At 38.6% G+C, this 16,102-nt stretch overlaps 1 long non-coding RNA gene across 1 annotated transcript in view; it reads right to left on the bottom strand.

Moving 5' to 3' along the window:
• LOC147432354 (uncharacterized) overlaps positions 1 to 9,569 on the bottom strand; it is a 40,241-nt gene extending 30,672 nt beyond the window's left edge. The window contains exons 1-2 of the long non-coding RNA XR_015185552.1: positions 9,228 to 9,569; positions 8,982 to 9,137 (exon numbers count right to left, since the gene is read on the bottom strand). This is a non-coding gene — a long non-coding RNA (uncharacterized LOC147432354). The remainder of the gene's footprint in view (positions 1 to 8,981; positions 9,138 to 9,227) is intronic.
• Between the last annotated feature and the right edge of the window lie 6,533 nt (positions 9,570 to 16,102).

Raw genomic sequence — 16,102 nt, 5'->3', positions numbered from 1 at the left:
TATGCAAAACCAATTTCTACACCTTTGGCTGGTCATTTTAAACTAACGAAGGATATGTGTCCAAAGACACAAGAGGAGATAGCCTATATGTCTAAAGTTCCAAATGCTGCAGCGGTAGGTTCTCTAATGTATGCTATAGTCTAGACAAGGCCAGACATTGCACATGCAGTGGGAGTTGTGAGTAGGTTCATGGACAACCCAGGTAAAGAGCATTGGCAAGCTGTGAAGTGGATACTTAGGTATCTAAAAGGGACAACAACAAATGCTTTGTATTTTGGAGGAACTGATATTTTTCTAGAAGGGTATGCTAATGCAGATATGGCAGGTGACAAAGATACTCGAAGGAGCACTATTGGCTATGTGTTCACGGTTGGAGGCAAAGCAGTAAGCTGGGCTTCAAAGCTGCAGAAAGTGGTTTCACTTTCTACCACGGAAGCAGAGTATGTAGCAATGACGGAGGCAAGCAAAGAAATTCTGTGGCTTCACAGATTCTTAGAAGAGCTTGGATTCAAACAAGACAATTGTGTTTTGTATAGTGATAGCCAAAGCGCTATCCATCTTGCGAAGAACTCAGCTTTTCATTCAAGGACAAAGCACATTGAGGTGAGATATCACTTCATACGCACTCTTTTGAAAGAGGGACAGCTAAAGCTAGGAAAGGTGCATACAAGTGAAAATCCTGCAGACATGTTTACAAAGGTGGTCAACAAGGAGAAGTTGAGCTTTTGCTCATCTTCAATCGGCATTCAAGGATAAGAAGCCAGGATGGAAAGCAGTCACAGGTTTGGTTTGGAGATTAGTCTCCAAGTGGGAGATTGTTAAGTATGGAGTCTGATTTACCTTTGTAATTTTCTGTGGTAAAAGCGCACATTTGTAAGGCCCCCATTATGAGGAGAAGCCATCGTGCGTGAAGGAAAATCACTCACCGGAAACCAAAATTTTCACGGACAAGAATCAGAGGCAACTTTTTTTGCCCTCGTCGGAATATTCCTTTTCGTCGGAATATTATGGCCGGACGGCGGTCGAAAAGTGGTCGGAAAACAACCGGTCGGTTGGCCGGTGGTCGGAAGTCAATGGCCGGTGGCCGGTGGCCGAATTCAAAAGCGGACTTGTCTTTTCAAGGGCGGCCACACATGGGCGGATTGGAGGGTCCGATTTGGACTTATTCGCACAAGGGCGGCTACACATGGCTGCCTCTCATAAGAGAGGACAACCCTTTTGGCCTATAAAAGGAGGCCATTTCTACACACATTTCATAGTGTGAAGTTGATGCAACAAGGTGAGTGTGAGGTGGTGGAGTGAAGCAAGGCGGGAGATCCATTAAGGGTATAATCCCTTTGTAAACTACTTCTTGTTTTGAAGTACTAAAGCCATTGAGTGGCTGCTTTCCCGTGGACGTAGCTCACATTGGGTGAACCACGTATATCGTGTGTACTCTCTCTCTCTCTCTCTCTCTACTCTATAATCTCTTGTGTGTGAAATCTATCTCTCTCCATTAAGTAATCTACTCAAATATCTATTTAGCTACGTCTTATTTCCTAATAGTTGCAACATAGACAAATTTTAAGAGACTGTAGGTATGAACTTTCAAAAGGAGAAGGATTATATTGATATTTCATATGCACGATATAGTCTTGCATAGTAGTTTAGATACATATATATAGTTTCATGCCTGAAAATATTTTATTTGTTTAGTTTATAATTATTTGATATATCTTATAGAAATATGCTATCCATCACGATTGACGGAGAGAAGATTCTCGATTTGAAAATGGGTGCTTCATTGAGACTCCAAGAGGCAAACATGATGGATTAAAGGAGAGTGAGATATAAGAATAATAAATTGACTCCCAAGTGTATAACATTATTTTTTCATTGTTGTGTAAGTTTTGATTTGTGTGACAAATCCTTATGCATTCTTACAACTGAATTGTGATAATTTTTTTAATTGAACTATCAACACAAAAAAGTCGACTTCATGCAAGATGACGCAACATGCAGACTTGCGTATGATTAATGTTGACCTAGAGAATTAGGTATGCATAAGATTAACGTAAGTATACTAATATCTACTCCATTTCTTCATAATTTAATCAAGCGCCAACTCTGTGTAACATCAAAAGATTAAAAATGTGGCTTTGGAAAGAAGGATATGATAGGGCAAGAAGAGAATATATTACAAATTATGGCATGTTGAAGAAAATAGACCCTTTGGTGAATGAATTTTGTTAATTTGCTAATAGTTTGTGTTATTGCCAAAGTTCATTATTGGATCAATTGCAACATAGAAAAATTTTAAGAGGCTGTAGGTATGAACTTTCAAAAGGAGAAGGATTATATTGGTATTTCATATGCACGATATGGTCTTGCATAGTAGTTTAGATACATATATATAGTTTTATGCCTGAAAATATTTTATTTGTTTAGTTTATAATTATTTGATATATCTTAGAGAAATCTGCTATCCATCACGATTGATGGAGAGAAGATTCTCGATTTGAAAATGGGTGCTTCATTGAGACTCCAAGAGGCAAACATGATGGATTAAAGGAGAGTGAGATATAAGCATAATAAATTGACTCCCAAGTGTATAAAATTATTTTTTCATTGTTGTGTAAGTTTTGATTTGTGTGACAAATCCTTATGCATTCTTACAACTTGATTGTGATAATTTTTTTAATTGAACTATCAACACAAAAGAGTCGACTTCATGCAAGATGACGCAACATGCAGACTTGCGTATGATTAATGTTGACCTAGAGAATGACATTGATAGTATAAGTAAATAATCATTATATAAAAGTATATTGTATTAGGCTTTGTTATGGTAGTGCTCTATTTCTTGAGCATTGTATATGTTCTTGTGTTTTGTACATTTACCTTTAGACTCCACATGCGATGGATCAAAGTACATTATATAAAAGTACATTGTATCAGTATTTGTTATGGTAGTGCACTATTTTTTGATGTTCTTGTGTTTTGTACATTTACCTTTAGACTTCACATCATGAGATGGATCAAAGATCATCTTCAAGTGAAGGAACTCTTGTACCTCTTGTCAAACATTCTAACATTGACAAAGAGGATGGTGCGGTCTTTAAGTAGTTGCTTAGAAAGAAAGAAAGCTAAAAAATGACAAGAAATTTGTTAGCCTAACTTGTTAATGGTAATTGAGTGTCACGTTTTCTTTGTAGTCTAGTATGGATAGTAGTATTCTATGTTTCCTTTCTCCTTTGTGATTTATGAAATCTCAAAAGAAGAGATCAAAAGTCGAAACGAATATCCAGTGACATCAAACAAAAGAAAATACAATGAACCTTCACTTGCTTCCTATAGCAAATTCAAATAATTCTCTATTGATATATACATTTGACTGATTTTATGTATTGAAAGAAATCGAAGGTAATGAAACTATTGGTGTGTGCAAGATGCGAGACAAGGGTCAAGGAAGTGATTTTGGTTTTTGTTTTCTTAAACAACTATTGAGATTTTTGGTGTACATTACCTGTTGCTCTCTGCTAATATATTTTTTAATAGGGGGCTCCTATGTCAAGGTCATCTTGAGTGATAAAGAAGCCATTGAAGTACAATGACGTCTCTAAGGATAAGGTGAGCATTATATGCAATTGAAAGCTTCAACAAATATTGATTTCTGCATGATAGAGCTTCTTTATGAGTTTGTGATGTGCAATTCAGAAGAATACATTAAGGAAAAACTAAGAAGGGATCAAGCAAAAGGAGCAAGCTTTCAAATATGAAACACACATTATAAAGAAGGTACTTTAGTTCATTAATCATTATCTTAACTATTGCGTGTAAAGTTGTGTTTTTACTCATTTAAATAATATACTTTGTTAAACTGTTAGTATGGTAAAAATTATCATGCCTTCTTGATTGTACTTTTTGAAGGTTTCTAGCATTATTGTTGATACCAAGGAAAAAATTGCAATGCAAGCAATGGATGTGCATGATGTTGATAAAACGTACAACCAAACTATCGAGATTATCCGAACTCTAAAAGTTAAAAAAGTGGTCTTCTTTGTCGATTGTTCTATCAAAACTAATCCATCTTACTTTTTAGATTACTTTGTTGAATGGGCTATAGATAGTGGTTGTGTTAGTTTTTCAAGCCAACTTTTATAATTTGTTAGTCTTGCAATAGATTATTGCTAAGTGGCTAACAATAATAGAATGGTTTTAACTGAAGAAGTCGTTACATGGAAAAACAGTTGGTCCATGTTGTTACTCGTATTTTTATAAAGCACAATTATGTTGATACAATTATGGATGTACTTTGTTAGATTTGTTTTGGGTTTTGAACAGATGTCCATGCCAGTAACACACTGTTAGTAACTTAGTCCTATCACTTGAAAAGTTTTCGAAGAAAATATTTGCATGTGTGAAGGATTTTAAGTGATTCGATGGATTCACAAATTGTTGTCTCAATTGGATTGCATTTGAGTTACTATAAGTATTAGATCTTGAAGGATGAGCACTTCTGGAACTGATTACATCTTTTTGTAAGATGTTGACACCCATGAGCTTGTCTATAAGTTTCAAGTTTCAAAGTACTTAAGTTAGTATATATATAATGGTGGATCACAATATAGCTCATCTTTTTAAAAGTGAGCACAATTTTATAATATATTTTTCATTTAAAAAAAGAAAAAATTTGTGCACTTTCATCGGGTATTTATTATCTTGAATGGAGTTAACAACTTATGGTATCCGTCTGGTACTATATATGCACCTTAAGCTCTACATGCATATGTTTTCATGAGAAATAGAGCACATCATATATTTTTTTACTAGAGACAACTTGTTGAGATTCTTTTTGTTAAACTCTTTCCTACTTTATAATGCACACAATACTATGTTTAGAAATACAATGTCTCTCCTTTTCAAAGTTAATAATTGTTACCATATACATGTGGTAGTGATGTGTCTGAATACACTAGGACCGTCGATACATTTTTTTTCTCTTTAGGAGGTTTTTTCTCCCGTACATTGTATATACATCCATCACTCTCTAGGGCTATCTATCTTTCCATTGCACACTAAGTAAAACACTCTCTATTGTGTGCCTTGAGCTTCCTTCGTCTTCTCCAAGCTGTGTGTGTTTTCCTACAACCCTAATTCCAACAATTGTATCAGAGCAGGTTGCGTCCTCCCGGCTTAGTCGCAAGCAGCTCCAGCACATGCTTGCTCATTTTCTCCAATTTTAGTGAGCTTTGGCGAGCATCGCAGGTCGACAAAAATTTTGGGCTCATTTCGGGCTCCGTTTCAACTACAGCCAGGTCTGCATAGGCAATAACTTTATTTTGTGCAAAATTTCTGTCAGTATCAAATACTGCATAACAGGGCCCCATACGGTCTAGTCTCGGGGGGTTCACCGTTCAGTATACCCTTATATAACGTGCGTTTCTAGGGTATTTAAAAAACCCCTCTTTGAACATGTCTGAATGAATAAAATGACTCCTTATTTTATGATTTTTTTCCAAAATTGAATATAAAAACCCCTTATATTAATGTATCTTTGTTAAACTGCCTAAATTTTTTGCATTTCAAAATCCCTCCTTTTGAACTCACGTTAAAAGTTAACATGATTACATAGTGCACTTCTCGAGAGTCTACTGCGGGTTGTCCTGTATAACACGTGCTGGTCTCACTCAATTCCTCCTCATTTTGGGCAGTTTTCACATCAGGTGTAGGCATTTTCCATGGCTGATAAAAACACAGATGTGTTCAAGATGTTTGCTAATGAGGACAGACTGGATGGGGACAATTACCCTGTGTGGGCTTACATGATGCAATATGTTCTTGTGTCAAAAGGCGTTTACAATATTGTGTAGGGCATCGATGTATGTCCTGGTTCTGAGGATGTAGGCGATGTTGAGGATGTGGCAGGTCTTGCTGCAAGGATTGCTGCTATTAGAGTTGTTTTGCCTACGACAGAACAAGTTTGTTGGGATGTAAAGGATGCGCAAGCTCATGTGATTGTGTTGTCTGTGAAGTGCACCACTACTCCTCACATTCGTTCAACAAAATCTGCAAAATAGGCTTTGATATTCTGGCTGGTCTTTATGCAAGCCGCAATAAGGAAAAAATTGCATTGCTGCGTAAAGAGCTGGAGTCGAAGATTATGCATGAGGAAGATGATATGGACACTTTCCTTGCTGGTGTGAAGGATATCAATGAGCAACTTATTTCTGCAGGTGAAGTCATTTTAGACTTGTGCAGATTGTTCTTGATGCCTTACCAGATTCTTACCAGACTTTTGCTAGTACTTGGAGACTTATGATCCAAGGAAATCCTGAAGTTGTCAAGTTTGATGCGTTGTGCACATTGCTGTTGCAAGAGTCACTTTCTAGAAAAAATAGGACTAGACAATGTGCAGTTAAACAGGCTTCAAAGAAAGGGTGGTAATAGTAATGCAACCACTACTTATGGTTCTTCTAGGAGTGAAAAATCACCTGTTCCTAATGCTTCTGCTGGTAGCAATTCGTCTGTAAATTCTAGTGATAAGAGCAAAAAGAAGATGCGTTGCCATTATTGTAAAGCTAATGATCACTTGATCAAGCAGTGTCCTAAGTTGAAGGCCAAAGAGGCTAAGAAGAAAGAGTGTGGTTCCACTGCAAATGCTGATTCCACTACAAATACAGCCATTGTTGAGTCTTCTGTGAAAGGAGACTGTGATGCTGATATTGATGCAGAATGGGCTTTTAATGCAGAGTGCGCTTACAATCCTGCTGTCCATGATGCATGTATGTCAGTTGCTGCCGATTCACATATGTGGTATTTCGACAGTGTTGCTATAAAGCACATTACCTCACATCGTGAATTGTTCACCTCTCTCGAGTCTATCCCTCATGACAATGCCTCTTATTCGGTTCAGGGAGTTAGAAAGACTGTACTTATTGCTACGAATGGCAGTTCTTTCACACTTGTTGATGCACTTTATGTACCTGCGATAAAAAAGAATCTTTTGTATATATTTGCACTTGCTAGACTTGGACTTGTAGTCAAATTTGTGGATGACAGATGTACAATTTATGATCTCAGTTTTGGTGATGAAATTGTTGCATCTGGCCTTTTGTGTTGTGGGTTGTATAAGCTCACTTTATATGACAAGTATAGACAAAATTTTGCAAATGCAGTTGTAGATTCAAGGGCTGTTTTAGATACAAAACTGTGGCATGCACATTTTGGACATATGAATTTTGTTAGTTTGGTGCGTTTGCAGAAATCTGACATGGTTACTTCTTTGCCGCCTCTTGAAGCACCTATCAAACATGTTTGTGAAGGCTCTATTTTGGGCAAAATGCAGCGTTCGAAGTTTCCAAAGGATGGTTTAATTAGGATTATGCAGGTTGCAGCTTGTGCATAGTGATGTTTGTGGGCCCATGCAAACTCCGTCCTGGGCAATTACCTTTACTTCGTAACTTTCATTGATAATTACTCCAGGCATGCATGGGTATTTTCGCTTAAAGCGAAGTCTGAAGTTTTCATGTGCTTCAAGCAATTTATGGCTATGGCTGAAAATGTCTCAAGATGTACTATGGACACCCTCCATTCCGATCGAGGGAGGGAGGGGGGGGGGAGTATATGTCTCATGAATTTAATGCATTTTTGGCTAATCGTGGAATAAAACACCAATGTACATTGCCTTATATGCCTCAGCAAAATGGTATTGCTGAGAGAAAAAATAGGTCACTTACAAAAATGGCACGATGTATGGTCAAAAGTTAAGCTTTGCCATATTTTTTTTGGCTTGAGACCATCATGTGTGCCAGTTATGTACTTAACAGATGTCTTACGAAAGCTTTACAGTCTATTACTCCATATGAAGCATGGCATGATAAAAAGTCTTATATTGAGTACATGCGTGTTTTTGGCTGTTTGGCATATACTTTGGTGCCACAAACACAGCGCAGAAAATTGGATGATAAGGCTATCAAATGTATTTTTGTTGATTATAGTGATGAAAGCAAAGGTTACAAGTTGTATCATCCGCAAACAAAGCGTATTCTGGTTTCACGGGATGTAGTGTTTGTGGAAGATTCTGTTCAGTCCTTGCTGTCATGTACTAGAGGCATTATATAAGCTCACAGGACATTTATGACACTTTGTTGCCTCTTTTCAGTGGTGGAAATTCGAATCTAAATTTCAATGAGGCAAATCTACAGCCCATGAGGGTTTTCGAAAATGTTACAGATCAGCCTATTACTGATGCAGATGTACATGATGTACTCGATGAGGAAAGGACTGGAAATGAGCAGGCTAGAGGTATGCCAAAATGATTAGTGCATACATTGCGTGACAGTAAATTGCGCACACCTTTGTGTAGTCGTACTCGTTCAGGCTCTCGCCATGCATCTTATGCATCACATTGTTATGCTTTGGCTGTGTTTAGCTTACATGATATTGAGGAACCTCTGTGTTTTGATGAAACACAAAATTCAAAAAATTGGATGGCTGCCATGCAATTAGAATATGATGCACTTATAGAAAATGACACATGAACTTTATGTGATTTGCCTCCTGACAAAAAGGCCATTGGTACGAAGTGGGTTTACAAGTTGAAATGCAAGCCGAATGGTGAGATCATTAATCGCCGTAAGGCTCGACTTGTTGCAAAGGGTTATGCATAATAAAAAGGTATAGATTATGAAGAGACTTTTGCTCCCACTTGTCGTATGACTACTGTGCGTTTTCTATTCCTCACTAGTAAAGGATGAACTCTTTTTCGCATGGTAGAGTTTGAGGATTAGTAAATCAATCATAGGTATACGGAAAAAAAAAGGGGAATCGTGATGCCAGCAAAGTGTCTTTTGAATAATACATTGTCTATGTGTGTGTGTGTGTAAGTGCTGAGTGTATGATGCAGTTATTAGTCTAATCACCATGCATTCTCAATACCCTCCTACACCTTTTCAAAGAAGAAATACTAAATCCAGAGATTGCAGGAGGAGGAGTTTGACCTGGTTGAACCAACTCCGGGTTATAATCAGCTAGTTTGTTGAGTACTTGCATCTGGCAAGCTATGGAGTTCGCTGGCAGGTTGTGTCAATGACAATACACCTTTCCTCTGTCGAGTTGAGCCTATGTATGGCTGACTTTGTTGGAGTTACAAATTGCTGCAGTTGAAAAGGAGACAAATTATTTCACCATTGATCTTGCGCAAGGAATAGAGAGCCTAGAGAGAGGGAAAAGTCTATAAGCACTACCTGCAGCCAGTCCCATTTCTTGCATTGCTTCGAGGAGGAAAGAGATGAAAGAAGAATCGGGAGCAACATCTGTTATTCTGATCGGACATCATCAAATTGGCTACGGCAGAAGAGCTTCACAAAAATTTGGCTATGGCAGACGTGTTGGCACAACAGAAAAATGGCTATGGTAGAGAATTATGCAAGAAGGCAATGTACCTGTACGACGACGTTAAGGAGCCTGTTTGTGTGTGTGTGTGTGTGTGTGAGAGAGAGAGAGAGAGAGAGAGAGAGCTGGAAACTGGCGAACACGCAGCGCACGAATAATTAGGAGCCTGCGTGCGAGAGAGAGAGAGAGAGAGAGAGCGAGGTGGGTACAGTACGTGAGGGGGAAAACTCATATGCAACTTGCAAGACTCCAGAGTGGTAGCCTTCAAGTTTTAAAGGTCTTGATTAAAAAAAGAGGGCCTTCCAGAAACAAAAAAATAATGGCACACTTAAAACTCTTCCAATTTGCTCTGAAATTGTAGAAACTTACTGGTATAAAAAATAAGGAAAATTACCAGAGTACCCCTCTAATTTGTTGAAATTTCCAAAATACCCCTTCAATTTCAAAAATTCCCAAAAATACCCTCAATATTTTGTCATAATTCACAAAAAACCCTTCAAATTTTCCAAAAGTCCTTGGTTGTGAGAGTAAATTACTCCAAAAATTAAAAAAATTGTAGCTTTGCATAAGAAAACTACTTGTCTATCATACAAGATGCTAAAACTAGAATTTGAGTTGGTTATGTAGGCTGTGGAGATGGATTGCTTCATTATTTTTAGACATAATTGCCTTTTTTTGCGAGGTAATTTGTTTCAAATTACTTGCTAAGCACTCAAAAACGGATCTCAATTGTCCAAAAGGGATAAAGATTAGAAAATCTCGAAGAATCCAACCAAAATAGATACAAGGGTATTTTGGGAATTTTTGAAATTTGAGGGGTATTTCGGGAATTTCCATAAATTAGAGGGGTATTTTGGTAATTTCCATAAATTAGAGGGGTATTTTGGTAATTTTCCCTAAAAAATAAAACCTCCTATTACTTCCTAAGATTCCCCCCTTTCCCCCCCCCCCCCCCCCCCGCCCCACCCCACCCCCCCCTCGTTACTAAATGACACCTCCTTTTGGGAGGTGGGATCAATGGCTCACGATCATTGGTTGATTGTGACCGTTGGATTGGCTATGGAATGCAAAAGATTCCCACTTTCTCGGATCCGGGACTTGAATCCACTACCCTCTCCCACACTGAATTGACTCTAACCACTAGGCTAACGCGCGCTCGTTGAAAGGTGTGTGTGTGGTAAGTTTATAGATCACGGTGTCGTGCTGTGACATGTACATAGTGGGAACACATGCTACAAGAGTTATCTTGTAACTTTTTAGATACATAATTATATTTCTTATAATGTACATATGCATATGTAAGTATAAAAATAAGCTTTCTATCTCATCTTATTATTTATCTCAAGGGTAATGTATTCTTACTTCACCATCAAAAAATACTATGGGAAAAGTGTCAATAGCTCCACCTCTTTAACTTGGGGAAAAAAAAAAGCATTGATTCTTTCTTTCTACCATCTCATTATTATCTCACACCCTATCTAGATCCTATATCTAGAGTAATTTCCAATCTATATATATTCTATGTATTTTTCATATTTTTCTTATATTTCTTTTTAAATAGCTACTAGGAGGGAATAAAATCCTAGTGGGACACTAGGTGGCATGATTTCAAAGATACACTTATTTTAATGCATTATTGCAAGCATGATTACAAAACTTTGTCAAGGAGCAATGTCATGCTTTCATATGGCATGAGGTGTCCTTTGGAATCAAATGAAAGTTTAGGCTAAGGGGACCACATGAAGACTTTTGCTGCCAGAAATGGACCCTATTTTGATGAATTTTTTACACAAGGTTCCAATCCGAATTGGAAAATGATTTTAAAATGAAAATCGTAGCTAATGAGCTGAAGTTTCTGCCCATATTTTTACTTTTTTATTTGGAGCCACGGTTGAGGATATATGATCAAAATACTGGATCCCAGTCTGCCCACATCATGCAGGGACAGCTCATTTCCAACTTTTCCAATTCCTGTTCACACTGGCTCCTCTCTTCTTGTGTAAACCCTTGTGGGTTTCCTTCACCTATAAAAGGGGACCTCTTCTTCCTTGGAAGGAACTCAAGCATTCAAGCCATTGATGAGAGGAATTCTTGAGGGAGTGAGTAGTAATGCCTAATTGTACTTAGCCCCATTAACATAAGCCCAAGCCTACACTTTCTCCTAGAGGAAAACTAGCCATTCTTGTACGCCATCCTTGGAGGATCAACTCTAATCAAAGAAGGTGTTGTACTTGGCGTATCAATCAACGTTGAATTCTCCCCTCTTCTTCTCTCTCCCATCAATAATGGTGTCGAAGGGTTTCCAGTAAGATGTGTTCTACATTGATGTTTTCTTGATTTCTTGTTGTTTTCATTTTCATCTCTAATCCAACATATATATATGTATCTAATCTCATCTCCTTAACCAAACCTATCTCTCTCATTCTTAGTAATTCATCCTCTCTAGGTTCTCTTTGCTACAGGTACATCTCTTCCCGCAGTATCCTTATTGCCTACGGGCAAGAATAGGGATTGGGAGGGAAACTTCTCATCTCTTCACTTCTCTCATATCTACATTTCTCACATACTATCCTAGATGAATAACCCACATGATGATCATTTCTATCGCTTTCACTCTGTACGATCTATTAGAATTAACGTATGGATTAGCCGTAAATTACACTTTCAACAACGTATAGTGTTTCTCTTCGGCCCTGAAAGGCTCAATGAAATACTTCTATCACCGGATCCCATCATACTACCTCTCATAGACTATAATTTTTCTTTTGATGTAAGCATAGTTATCTTGCTATGAACCAAGAGGATTTGTACACACAATTAATCCCAATCACTAGGCAAAATATATATATTATGGTAAGCACAAAACTACAATTCCAAAGAACAATTCGTAGCCTATTTGGTCAGCCAAGATTGAATGCCATTAACTCATCCATTAACCCTTTCATATTACCCATGATACGATATGACCATAGCCTTGATGTTTTCATCTTCGTATTGTTTTGACATTCTCTTTTGCGTTCTTTCTTTGTGTGTGTGTGAGTGCAAGAGAGAAAGAGTGAGTCTTCTTTGATTGCACTTCTTTCCAAACCCTAGTCTTCATGGCATCTATGGTTTAACTCCTTCATATAGTTTTTGTTGAGTTCTCTCACAAACTCTCACAGCCATAAGCCCGGTGCTTTCCTGGCAAGACCGCAAATTTCTCGACATATTTTTTGGTGAACCCGACGTGAATCTGCTAAGGTGAGAGTTTGTGGGTAACCATGGGTGATCATGTTGAGCAACAGGGTATGCATTTTGACCCAGCAACAATGCAAATGTTTCAAGTATTTGCAATGTTCATGCAACAACAACATGCTACTGAAAGAAGGTAGATTTCAGCAACGAAGGCCATACAAGCGGTCGTCAACAGAATGGATCAGTTCAATGGCAAAGATGTAACCAAGTACTTACGCGAGTATGTGAAGGAGATGGAGCTGCATCGCGTGTTAGAAGGTGAGATGATTCAAAGCTTTGAGCTAGTTGTTGCTCAGAAAATTAGGGAGCATGTTAGGTCAATTAAAGATGGGCATGGGAGAAATTGGGAAGAACTCAAAGTAGCTTTAAAGGAGGAATATTTCATGGAGGACTCTGAGATAGTGACCAAAAGGACATTCTTAGAATGGGTAGTCAAGCCAAAGCAAGGACTATCAATAATAGAGCTACTTAGGGAATTTGAGCGGCGCTATGCACAACTCACTAGGACAGAAAGGGCCACACTAGATGCAGAGAAGACATATCTTTTCTTACAAGCTGTAGGTAGAGAGTTTCAAGAAAATTTGGAGCTTCTTCTTGAAGATAAAGATGCTGAGCAAGGACTAAAGACCGACTGAAATGAGGTTGAAGGTGCTGTCTCACTGCTTGCCAAACGACAAAGAAGAAGGGACAAGATGGTAGTAAACACTACAAGTCCTTCCACCTCAACTTCTGACAAAATGGTAAAGCCTACTTTTATCGCTCCTAAGTTTGATGAGTCCATGCTAGATGAGCTTGTGAAGGGAATGCGTGACTTGAAGGTGAAGTTTGCAAAGCTTGAAGAAAAAGGCCAACCATCAGGGCCACTTCCTAGGCAAAGACAACAGCCCAAAGAAGGGTTTGTTAATAGATGTATTTGGTGTGATAGTACAAACCATGTAAGAAGGGATTGTGATGATTTTAGTGATGCTTTGTCAAAAGATGTTGTCTTTTTTAAGGATGGTAAAATCCACTTAAGAGAGACAGGTCTACCCTTGAGAACTAACTTTGGGAAGGGGGGAATGCAAACCTTAGTTGAAGATATGGCAACCAAGCATGCCACCTCTTCAGTTGAGGCAGCTACTTATGGAGTAAAAATTGAACATTTTTGTGATGAAGAGGTGAGTGACCATCATGGTCAAATTTGGCCAAATGTCATGCAATTAGCTAAAAAGGGAAAGCTTACAAAAGAGATTCTACATGAAGCAGGTGATTGCATACGTTTAGAAACAGGATGGAATGATCCGGTGGACTCATTGTCAGTGCATGTCTACATTACAAAATGCCAACAAAATGAGGCAATTGTAGAAGAGAAGCACAGACGTGAGAATGCTGATGAAGGACCATCAAAAAGAGCTTCTAGAAGTGGGGGAAGAAGCGACTCAATGCCTTCTCAAACACCCTCAACACAAGGAGCATCTCCACCTGAAGTACTCATGGAGGAGTCTACAACAGGAAAGAAGAAAGAGCCAACGAAAGGTAAGACAAAAGGCCCAACTTATAAACTACAATCTGATATTGAGGTTGCTACAGATTTAAAGAAAGTCTTGGAGGAAAGGATCTTGAATAGCAAGATTGAGTTTACTCTGGGAGAAGTTCTTGGCATTGCAAAGCGTGAATTCCATGAGGAGATCATTGACATCATCAAGAGAAAGAGGCAAACCCTTGCTGAAGTTTCTCGTCCACAGGTTGAAGGGGAAACCTCAAAGACACAAGGGATGCAACTGCAAAATAAGGAGAATGATGGAGCTGTGGTAGGATGCTACCAATCTAGTGGGAGAGTGAAGCAAGTGTGTTTCTCAAATGATGATGAAGAAGTTGAAGATATTCCTAGGAGTTACTATTCACGAAGTCATTGGGCAAGGGCTACTACAGAAACTTTGGTCAAGGTAGGTGATCTTGAAGAGCCATTTGTTGCCTTGATTGACCATGGTTCAGAAATAAACATAATGTCAAAGAGTCTCTACAACAAGTGCAAATGGGCGATGGACACAGATCATGGCTGGATGGTAAAAGTGGCAAACAATTCATCCGGTGAATTGTATGCAGCATGTCCAGGTGTGAAGGTAACAATAGGTGATGTAAAGATTGACCAAAAATTCTTTGTACAGGATACATCTTCATATCATCTCATCCTTGGACAGCCCTACATTGTGGGAGTTCGAATGGAAACAAAGGTAATGGACGATGGTTCAGCATATGCTAGGATACGTAGCAAAGATGGTAAACGTGCTGTCCAATTTCTCACAGTTTGTGTAAACCATGAAAGAAATCGTGACAACCTTAGAGAAAATCCTCTACCAAAGGTGAGCAAAGAGTTTCATGATCATAGAGAAATGATGGGTTTTGGCCAAGTACCATTGTAAAGCGGGATTGCAGTGGTACAGAAAGAAAAAGGGTCTCGCCTGATCCAAAAATAGGTGAAGCATTTTCAACGAGCTCCTTGGTAACAAAGAATGGATCAGTATATTTTACAAAACTTGAAGATTCGAAGAGATGTGAGAAGCAATATGTGCATAATGTACAAATAGGCATGAAAAAGAGTGGGTTGCTAGAGCCTACTGAAAATGTTTTGGGTTTGTGTGAACAAGTTTCTTTTGTAGATACTATGGGTGAGCTTGATGCTATAATGAGGTCTAGTTTGCATCTTGAAAATGAAGTTGTGGAAGTTTTCTCTATGGAAATGTATCAAGTAATAGAAGCCTTTAAAGAAAGCCAAACAGTAGGCCCAGAAGTCCATGTTGAAACTAAATACAAGAGTGTAGCAAAGAAGGTGAAACCAGTAGCTTCACCCTTACCACCCAACAACAGGGAAAGATTGAACAGGCTTCTTTACAACCAAGTTTGCGGAATCCTAAAAAGATCGGGCATACCTTCACAAAGAGTCTTTTCAAGAGTTGCAGATTGGTTGCGAGGAGTTTCTAACACAGGAGGAGACAAAGTGCTTCAAAGAAATGCTTTCAAAGCATGGTAAGGCTTTTGCATTTGAGCCACATGAGATAGGATGTGTTGATCCTTATATTGTAGCTCCTATGGTAATTTTCACAATACCTCATGTGCCTTGGAATCTGCGGCCTATTCCGGTTCCAAAGGCTCATTTGCCAAAGTTAGTAGAGCTACTGAATGAGAAAATCAAAATGGGAATCTTGGAGCCTTCTTGTGCTCCATACTCAAACAGGTGGTTCACAGTTCCAAAGAAGAATGGTTCTCTATGCTTCATCCAAGATATGAAACCAGTGAACAAGGTGACAATTAGAAATGTAGGTACAGGTCCAATTGTGGATGAATTTGCAGAGGCGTTTGCAGGGAGAACAATCTACTCAATGGGGAATCTCTACTCAGGGTATGATCAATTTCAGCTTGCAATCGAAAGCAGAGACTTGACAACCATGAGGACACCTTTGGGTTTGGTAAGGATGTGTACCTTGCCGCAGGGAGCAACCAACTCGGTTGCACA

The sequence above is a fragment of the Adiantum capillus-veneris genome, chromosome 20 (genome assembly GCF_014529385.1).
Source record: "Adiantum capillus-veneris isolate H3 chromosome 20, ASM1452938v2, whole genome shotgun sequence".
In the NCBI taxonomy this organism is placed as follows: Eukaryota; Viridiplantae; Streptophyta; class Polypodiopsida; order Polypodiales; family Pteridaceae; genus Adiantum; species Adiantum capillus-veneris.
This window is presented reverse-complemented; position numbering and strand designations above follow the sequence as displayed.